This window comes from Tenrec ecaudatus, chromosome X (genome assembly GCF_050624435.1).
Source record: "Tenrec ecaudatus isolate mTenEca1 chromosome X, mTenEca1.hap1, whole genome shotgun sequence".
Classification (NCBI taxonomy): domain Eukaryota; kingdom Metazoa; phylum Chordata; class Mammalia; order Afrosoricida; family Tenrecidae; genus Tenrec; species Tenrec ecaudatus.
Genome location: NC_134548.1, coordinates 126,362,893 through 126,371,618, shown reverse-complemented (window position 1 = coordinate 126,371,618; position 8,726 = coordinate 126,362,893). Strand labels below are relative to the sequence as shown.

The window sequence follows — 8,726 nt, the reverse complement described above, 5'->3', positions numbered from 1 at the left end:
GGTTAATTTTACTATTGAGAACTCATGTTTGGAGGTAAAAGCTTCCCAAATTACTACTAATTCTCAAATTACTTCTGCAAGAGAGATGACTGATTCTCTTAAAGATAAGTGACGCTATGGAACACAGTGGAACTGTGGGGTTGCCACAGCTATAATCTTTACCAAAGGCCGCTGGATACTGCCAATCTTCCAGTTGGCAGTTGCAGCACTTTATCCACTTCACCAAGGTTCCTTTTTATCTACTGAGACTGAAATACACTTTATGTGTTTGTTTGTTTGTTTATTCATGCATGCATACTTGGGAAAAAAGAAAGATTATTCCAGGGGAGTGAGTAGCAGATTTGAAGTCATGGTGTAGTCACAGAATTTAAGAAAGTTCTGTACAGAGTATGATCAGGACATGAGAAATTAACGAGGGATGCAATGTATCCAGGTCATGCTTGGCTCCATATGCGGTAGGTGAAGCTTGGATTCAAAATACTTCCTGGATTCAAAGTTTGAGGTTGGTTACTGGATCCCTATGTACTGAGATCAAAACCAAACCAAGTCTAGTATCTATACATAGAGATTTAGTTTACCTGACAGCTACAGACAAAGGTCTAGTATTTGCACAAGAATCCTAGGATAGTTCCGAGATTACCCTTGATAGACCCCAGTGCACCTTGGAAATCTCTGAGGACCCAACTATCTATTCTTTAGAGGGTACTTAGAAGAGAACCTGAGGTTGGCCTGGAGTCTCTGGAAGCAAATACCAGCAAAAGCCCCATTCCCTCATGGGAATGCACTTCAGTCTTTCTAACAGGCCAGGCCTGCAGTGATAACAAAGTAGGCGTGCCTTCCTATACCTACACTAAGAGCCTACATCCACCATCGCATTCTTTGGTTTCCTTCTTCCCAAGTGCTTGGTGGTCTCCAGGGGACCATAGTACTCCACTCTAGTGGTTCTGGTACATAAACTCTGTGACCTCCCTCTGCCCAGTCACAGTCAGCCACCCTTGGATTCTGCAGTCGTTTCCAGAGCCTTCTATAGTATATTTCCTATTCTAAAATGCAAATCTCTTCAGGTCATAACCAGAAAAATACCAGTTGGCATAGAGTTGATTCCAAGTCATAGTGACTCCCTGGGTGTCAGAGTAAAACTGTGCTCCATAGTGATCCCTTCCTTTCTTTTTAACTGGTTATTGTGAATTCGATGAAGGTTCACAGAGCAGATCCTCAGTTTTCTTTCAACAATCCATACACATTGTGTTTCAGCTCATCCACTGCAATCCCCTGCGTTGTACCATCACTTAGGTCCACTCCCTCCTTGTGTTTCCTGTTTCCACTCCTACTTCTTTCCTAACCCTCTGAACTTGGTCCTTTGGCAAATGCTGCCCTTTGATCCCAAATGTTTGATTATTCCAACTCAGGAATGAGTGTGGTTCCAGAAATGGAGCGTGACTAAAGGTCATAGTGCTGGGGTCACCAGGCTCTATCTAACCAGTAAGCCTGGTGAGAGTGAGGTGACACTTAGGTGACTCCTCATGACAAAAACAATCATGAAAAAGCTGGCTTTTGCCCTGTACAGCCATTCGTTTTCATTCCTTTGGCCCTTGCACCAGCTCTGTGTGAGACCTAGGGATTCGCCAACTTTGCAATTTCCCATTTTACAACTTAAATGAAGAGGGCTATGTTGAAATCACAGATATTTTCACCCTGTATTATATTCATTGCCAAGCTCTTAAAATATCTCACTGTCCCCACTACTTTGAAATTACGGTTTATGAGACAACTCTTTCTATACATTTGCTTCCTTCACAATCCTACATATTTTATGTGTTTGCTAACACGATTTTGAGGAGGTGTCCTCAATTACAGCAGCCTCTAAAGTGGTTCAGGCACAAAATGAAAAGCAGAGCTATGACTAGCTTATGTTTAGTGTGAGTTATTTTTACTTCAAAGGATTTACTTTTTAAGCAGACATTAGTGAGAAGCAAGACCAAATTGAAGTCAGCGGACGCCTATTAAAAGGAGGCCAAGCAGTGCAGTGGTTACGCATTGGGCTGCTAATCACAAAGTCAACAATTCGAAACCATCAGTTACTCTGTAGGAGAATGGATGAAGTTTTCTACTCCTGTAAAGAGTTACAGTCTTGCTTCCTGCCTAGGGACACCTTGGAGGGAGCATCCTTAGGGTCCCTGGCACCCCCACTGCTCCACTGCGCTCATGTCTAAGTCAGAGTCTCCTAAAGAGCCTGAACAGCCGCGGAAAGTCTTCATCGAAGAAACCACAGATGAGCTTCTGTGGAGGCATTGTGAGCAACGGGGGGGCCCTCATGGACTGGGTGGTCAGGAGAGAGCCAAACACCCAGCGCTCCAGAGACTCTGGCTTTGTCACGCACTCTGCTGTGGGGGAGGGGGACGCAGCCATGAGGGCAAGGCCACACAAGGTGGGTGGAAGACATGTTGAACCAAAGAGGGCTGTCTCTGGAGAAGGCTCGCAAAGACCAGGTGCCCATGTAACTGTGAAAAAGACCTTTGTGGGTGCCATCAAGGAAGACACTGACTACCCCCACCGACGAGACTATTTTGAGCAATCGGGGGAAATCGAAGTAACCGAAACCATGACTGATGGAGGCAGTGGCAAGAAGAGGGGCTTTGCTTTTGTGACTTTTGATGACCATGACTCCATAGATAGGATTGTCATTCAGAAAGACCATTCTGTGAATGGCCACAACTGTGAAGGAAGGACAGCCCCGTTGAAGCCAGAGACCACCAGTGCCTCTTCCAGTCAACGAGGTTGAAGTGGTTCTGGATACGGTGGTGGTGGCCGAGGAGGTGATTTTGGTGAGAATGACAATTTTGGTTGGGGCAGAAACTTCAGTGGATGTGGTGGCAGCTGTGGCAGGGGTGGATATGGAGGCCGTGGGGATGGTTATAACGGATTTGGTAATGATGGAAGCAATTTGGGAGGTGATGGAAGCTACAGTGATTTTGGCAATTACAGCAATCAATCTAATTTTGGACTGATGAAGGGAGGAAACTTTGGGGACAGAAGCTCTGGCCTTTACGGTGGCAAAGGTCAATACTTTACCAACCAGGAAACAAAGGTGGCTGTGATGGTTCAAGCAGTAGCAGTAGCTATGGCAGTGGCAGGAGATTTTAATGACTACCGGGAAACAAAGCTTAGCAGGAGAGGAGGGCCAGAGAAGTGATAGGGAAGCTACAGGTCACAACAGATTTGTGAACTCTGCCAAGAACAGTGGTGGGAGCCATGTTCTAGACAGTACTCATGTGTATGGGCAAATGAACTTGAGGAGTGTATTTGTGAATAATTGTATAACAAGTTATTTTAGTTTCTGTTCTACAGAAAGTGTAGAGCATTCCAGCAAATGGATTCAATGAAGTTTTTTTTCTCTTTTTTTGCACCCATGCTGTTGATTGTTAAATGTCTGATCATGATGCTGAATAAATGTCTTTCTAAAAAAAGGTACAGTTTTGGAAACCCACATGGGCAGTTCTACCTGTTCTATAAGGTCACTGTGAGTAGGACTTGACTCAATGGAAGTGAATTGTTTGTTCTTGTTTATGTTGGTGGCTAGTAAGCTAAGTACTGATTTGTGAGTCTAAAAGACATGTCCAAGTCTAGTAGTTTAACAACAACCTAGATTAAAAATGACAGTTATCTTAAACATACTGATAAACTCTCAGATATAATATATATTCTGAGATAGAATAATAATATTAGTGAAATGCTGTTTCAGTTTCAAAGATCTCACAGGATTTTTAATGTGTTGTATTATCATTCAATTTTAATTTTTTAAAATAATCTCCATTACTAATTTCTGTAATTTAGCTGTTCTTGAAGACATTTTTGGTTAAACGTATTTTAAACAATCTTTTTACTATTTGTTTAAAATTTCAATATATACAGTTGGTTTTTCATAACTTTAGAGGTAATGCATAACTATAGCATCCTCTCAAACAATACCTGGAGTCTCCAATTCTTTAATTCAGATCTTACCACCATGATAACATTCACATCTCTCTCTCTCTCTCTTGGTTGCAAATTAAAAAACATTTAAACAGTTTTATTGGCACTTCTTCCACATATTATACAATTCAATAGCTCAATTATTTCAAGAATTGTATAATCTTTACCATAATCAATTTTAGAACATTTTCTTTTTCTCTGTGCTCGTTAGTTATGTAATTTTTAAAATTGTGGCAAAGAGATACACAACAAAACATTTACCAATTCAACAACTTCTACATGTATAATTCAGTGCCATTGATTATACTCTGTGTTGTACCACCATTATTGTTGACCCTCTCCAAATGGCTCCACACAGAAAAATTTTTAACTTCTCTTTTTATATTAACAAAGAACCCTGGTGGGGTAATGGGTTGTTTATTTGGCTGGTGACTGCAAAGCCAGTACTTTGATCATAGGGAGAAGGATGAGGGTTTCTGCTCCCATAAAGATTTATGGCCTAGATTATCATGTGCTCTTAGGGAAATATGGCCGACAGATAACAAGCCCGGGAAGATCTCAACTACAAGCGAGGTTCCACTAGAAGGGGTATGCTGCACTTTCTTGAATTAAGAAATTCAACTTAAAAGCCATGTAGATCAAAGTTTCTAAAATTGGGAGGGCAGCAATGCCTGATCATAGACACCCTTTACCACTGACCCGCCGCATGAGCCCCTTCTGTGAGCCTTACTCCTCCCCAGCATAGCCAATTTTCCCCCAGCCTCTGAGGCAACCCAGTCAGCCAAATATCTTCCCTTGATGGCTTCTGGGGACTCGGGTGGATAACAGATTTCGTGGGCAGCTTGGTGCAGACATAAGCAGTACCCAAGTTTCCCTTCTCACCATTTTTCCTCCTTCTTCCTTCTTTTCTGCTGTGTTCCCTTGTGTCCTCCCCCAACTTGCTCTACCTCCCCTACATAGTACATGCTAGCACACTACTGTGGGACAAGGGAAGCATGAATCCCCACCCACAAGTGGTTTCCGTTTTTCCATTGTTTTATTTTCTTTGGGTTTTTTAACTTTTGTTCTATTTTCATACATTTTTAAAACATTTTATTAGGGGCTTATTGTAATACATTTTATTCCTAGTTCTCAACCACTTACTCTTGCAGTGTCCTCTTTAGGTGCAACCCCACCCTCCTCTTCCTGAGAATAAGGATTGATTCATCCCAGGGGGAAAAAGGCTGGTCTGTAAATTCTGGAAAACACACCCAAACAAGTGAATCCCCCCCTTGGAGGGCATAGAAACACCCATATATACACTGCCATAGCCATAAAAGTTCAGTACACACACCAAGGCACAACTGAGTCTTTTCCCTCTTTTTCCCTTTCTTTTTTGTCTCTTTTTCCTTGTAAAATATATTATATGAAATTTATTAATTATGATTATCCCTCCTAAAATATATTTTCCTATTATTTTTATAAATCTATTGTCCTATCCAGACAGACACTTACTATTACTATCATTATTTTAATTTTATTCCCTCTCTTCCCACTGCTCTATCCTAAACCTTCCCAAATTACCCATCTTTTTCCACTTTCCTACATTTCACCACTGTATGTTTTCCAGCTAACATTAGACCTCTCCTCTGTCACTAGGTAGAGCCAACTACCTCTACATAATCCAGCACTCCACATACCGTGAATAGCTGTACTTCTGAGCTGAGGAAACAGCAGTCAACTAGGGTAAACTTAAAAAAAAATTCAAGAAAAACAAACAAAAACAACTGAAAGTCATCCAACACAATGAAATACTCCAAAGAAGAGGCCCTGGAATTACCAGAAACAGAAATCAGAAGAATAATGGTTACATACTTTCAAAAAATGCAGAGGACACTCATAAGAACAATGGAAGAAATTGAAGACTAAAATTCTTAAACTAAAAGGAATGGAAGATAAGTAATGCGATAACAAAATCAGGTAACAAAATAAATTTAAATGACCTGTGGAATAGAATGGAAGAAAAGGAAAGTTGAATGAGTGAGCTCAAAGCAAATCACTCTGACTAAAATTGGTAAGAGAAACAATGAACAGCAACAAAACAGAAGCAAAATAATACGAAGAGAGCCTGAGAATGATGTGGGACACTATGAAGGGAAATAGCCTACATTTCATCAGCATCCTGGAATAAGAAGAAACTCACAAAAAATCTAAAGAGAAGTTAGTATGAGAAATTTTGGGAGAAAGTTTGCCCATTGTCACAAAGGAGATGAAAATAATTCAAAAAGCTGACAGCCCCTCAAATATGATAAATCCCCAAAGAAAAATGTCACAACATACTCTAGTCAAACTCACCAGGTTCAAGGAAAAGGAAAGGATCCTGAGGGCAATCATCGAAAAAGAAAAGTCATCTACAAAGGAAAATAGATAATAATGCGTTCAGACTTCGCAGGAGAAATTATTCAGGCCCTGGGAGACGGACGGCAGAGAAGGTGGGGAGGGAGACTCCGGATAGGGCAAGATATGACAAAATAACAATCTGTGGATTATCAAGGGCTCATGAGGGAGGGGGGAGCGGGGAGGGAGGGGAAAAAAGAGGACCTGATGCAAAGGGCTTAAGTGGAGAGCAAATGCTTTGAAAATGATTAGGGCAGGGAATGTACGGATGTGCTTTATACAATTGATGTATGTATATGTATGGATTGTGATAAGAGTTGTCTGGTCCCCTGATAAAATGTAAACCAAAATAAAAATAATTTATAAATTATCAAGGGTTCATTAGGGAGGGGGAGCAGGGAGAAAGAGGGGGGAGCGGGGAGGGAGGGGGGAAAATGAAGAGCTGATGCCAGGGGCTGATGAGGACAATGAATGTACAAATGTGCTTTACACAATTGATGTATGTATGGATTGTGATAAGAGTTGTATGACCCCCTAATAAAATGATTTTTTACAAGAAAAAACAAAACAAGACAGAACAAAACCAATCAACAAAATAAAACAAAACAACAATAACATCAACAAACCAATAACAAACAAAAAAACACAACAAGAAGGAGAAGCTTGTGGTTGGTTCAGGGACTGTTTGTTGGCCTTTGGGAGTGTTTTCCAGCCCAGGCTGTTGGGGCACCACTCCCTGGCCCAAAATTCCACCTTCAGCATTCCCTAGGGACCACGCCGTTCCATTCCCTTGGTGTTCTCTTGCACCCCTTTAGTGTTTTGCCTCGGTGTGGCAGGCACTTAAAAATTAAAATCACACATTTATGTCCACAAGTAGAACTGACCACTAACATTTAGAATACAGACTCCCAGGTTTTTCAGTTGAATCTTATGAAACTTTCCAGACACACTCAAATTTTATGTTTGAAGAAATATCACTGGGAATTATGGGAATATACTGAGAGTGAATGCAATGCTACCTTTTCTTAGTTAATATTATTGACCTCTTAATAAACATGCATTTTGGTTCCACCTTTTCATGACAAAAAAAAAAGAAATTATTCAGGCAAGAAGACAATGGAATAACATATATAAAACTATGAAAGAAAAAAAAATGCCAACCAAGAATCTTATGTCCAGAAAAATTATCCCTCAAATGTGCGGGAGAAATAAAAGTATTTCCAGACAAGATAAAACTAAAAGAATTCATAAAAACAGGATTAGCCAAATTTATATGAACAGAGAATCAACGAAGGCAGAAATAGAGGAGGAACAAAGATACCAATAAAACCACACACACACACACACAGAAACGAAACCAAACCAAACACAGCAAAATGACAGCAACAAACCCTCATACATCAATAATGACAATAGATGAAATATACCAATCAAATAACAGAGAGTAGCAGACTGGATTAGAAAGCAAGATCCATGTATATGCTGCCCGTAAGAGACACATCTTAAACACAAAGACAAAAACAGACAAAATAAAAAGATGGTGAAAAATCTACTAAGTCAATGACATTCATATTATTGCAACAGTGGCAATATTAAACTCTGATAAAATAGACTTCAAGACAAATAACATAATGAGAGACAAGAATGGCCACTACGTAATGATTAAAGGAACAATATAACAGGAACATATAATGTCAATAAACAGGCGGGGTGGGTCTGGGTGCGTGGCAGGCCAGGGCACGGGGTGGGGTGGGGGTGCGTGGCGGGCGGTAACGCTTATAAACATTTACACCAAATGAAAAATCCTTAAAATACATCAATCAAATTCTTAGAGTTGAAAACAGAAATAAACAACATGAAAATAATAGTAAGAGAACTCAATATGCCACTATCGAGGAAAGACAGATCATCAGGAAAGAAAGTCAGTAAAGAAACAGAAGAGCTAAACCACACAATCCATGAGCTCGACATCTTACACATATATAGAGCATTCCACCCAACAACAACACAGTATACATTCGTCTCCAGCATGCACGGAACATACTCTAGAAAAGATCACATGTTAGAACATAAAGCAAGCCTTAACAAATTCAAAAATATTGATCCTACACTCCATTTTCTCAGATCAGAACACTATAAAACTAGAAATCAAAATTAGAAAATACAGAAACATAGAGACAAAAACACATGGAGACTGAACTTAAAAAATAGTACTTAAAAACAGGGGTAATAGATCAAACAAAGAGTGAAATTATGAAATTCCTTGAAACAAATGAAAATGATAATACACTGTACCAAAACCATGGGGACACAGCAAGAGCAATTATCAGATGGCAATATATAGCAATCAACGCACTCAGGGAAAAAAGAGGAGAAAT

The 8,726-nt window shown here is 40.0% G+C and overlaps 1 pseudogene; it reads left to right on the top strand.

Annotated features, from left to right (window-relative positions):
• Positions 1-2,205: 2,205 nt before the first annotated feature.
• LOC142434845 (heterogeneous nuclear ribonucleoprotein A1-like 2) lies at positions 2,206-3,144 on the top strand (annotated as a pseudogene).
• Positions 3,145-8,726: the final 5,582 nt, after the last annotated feature.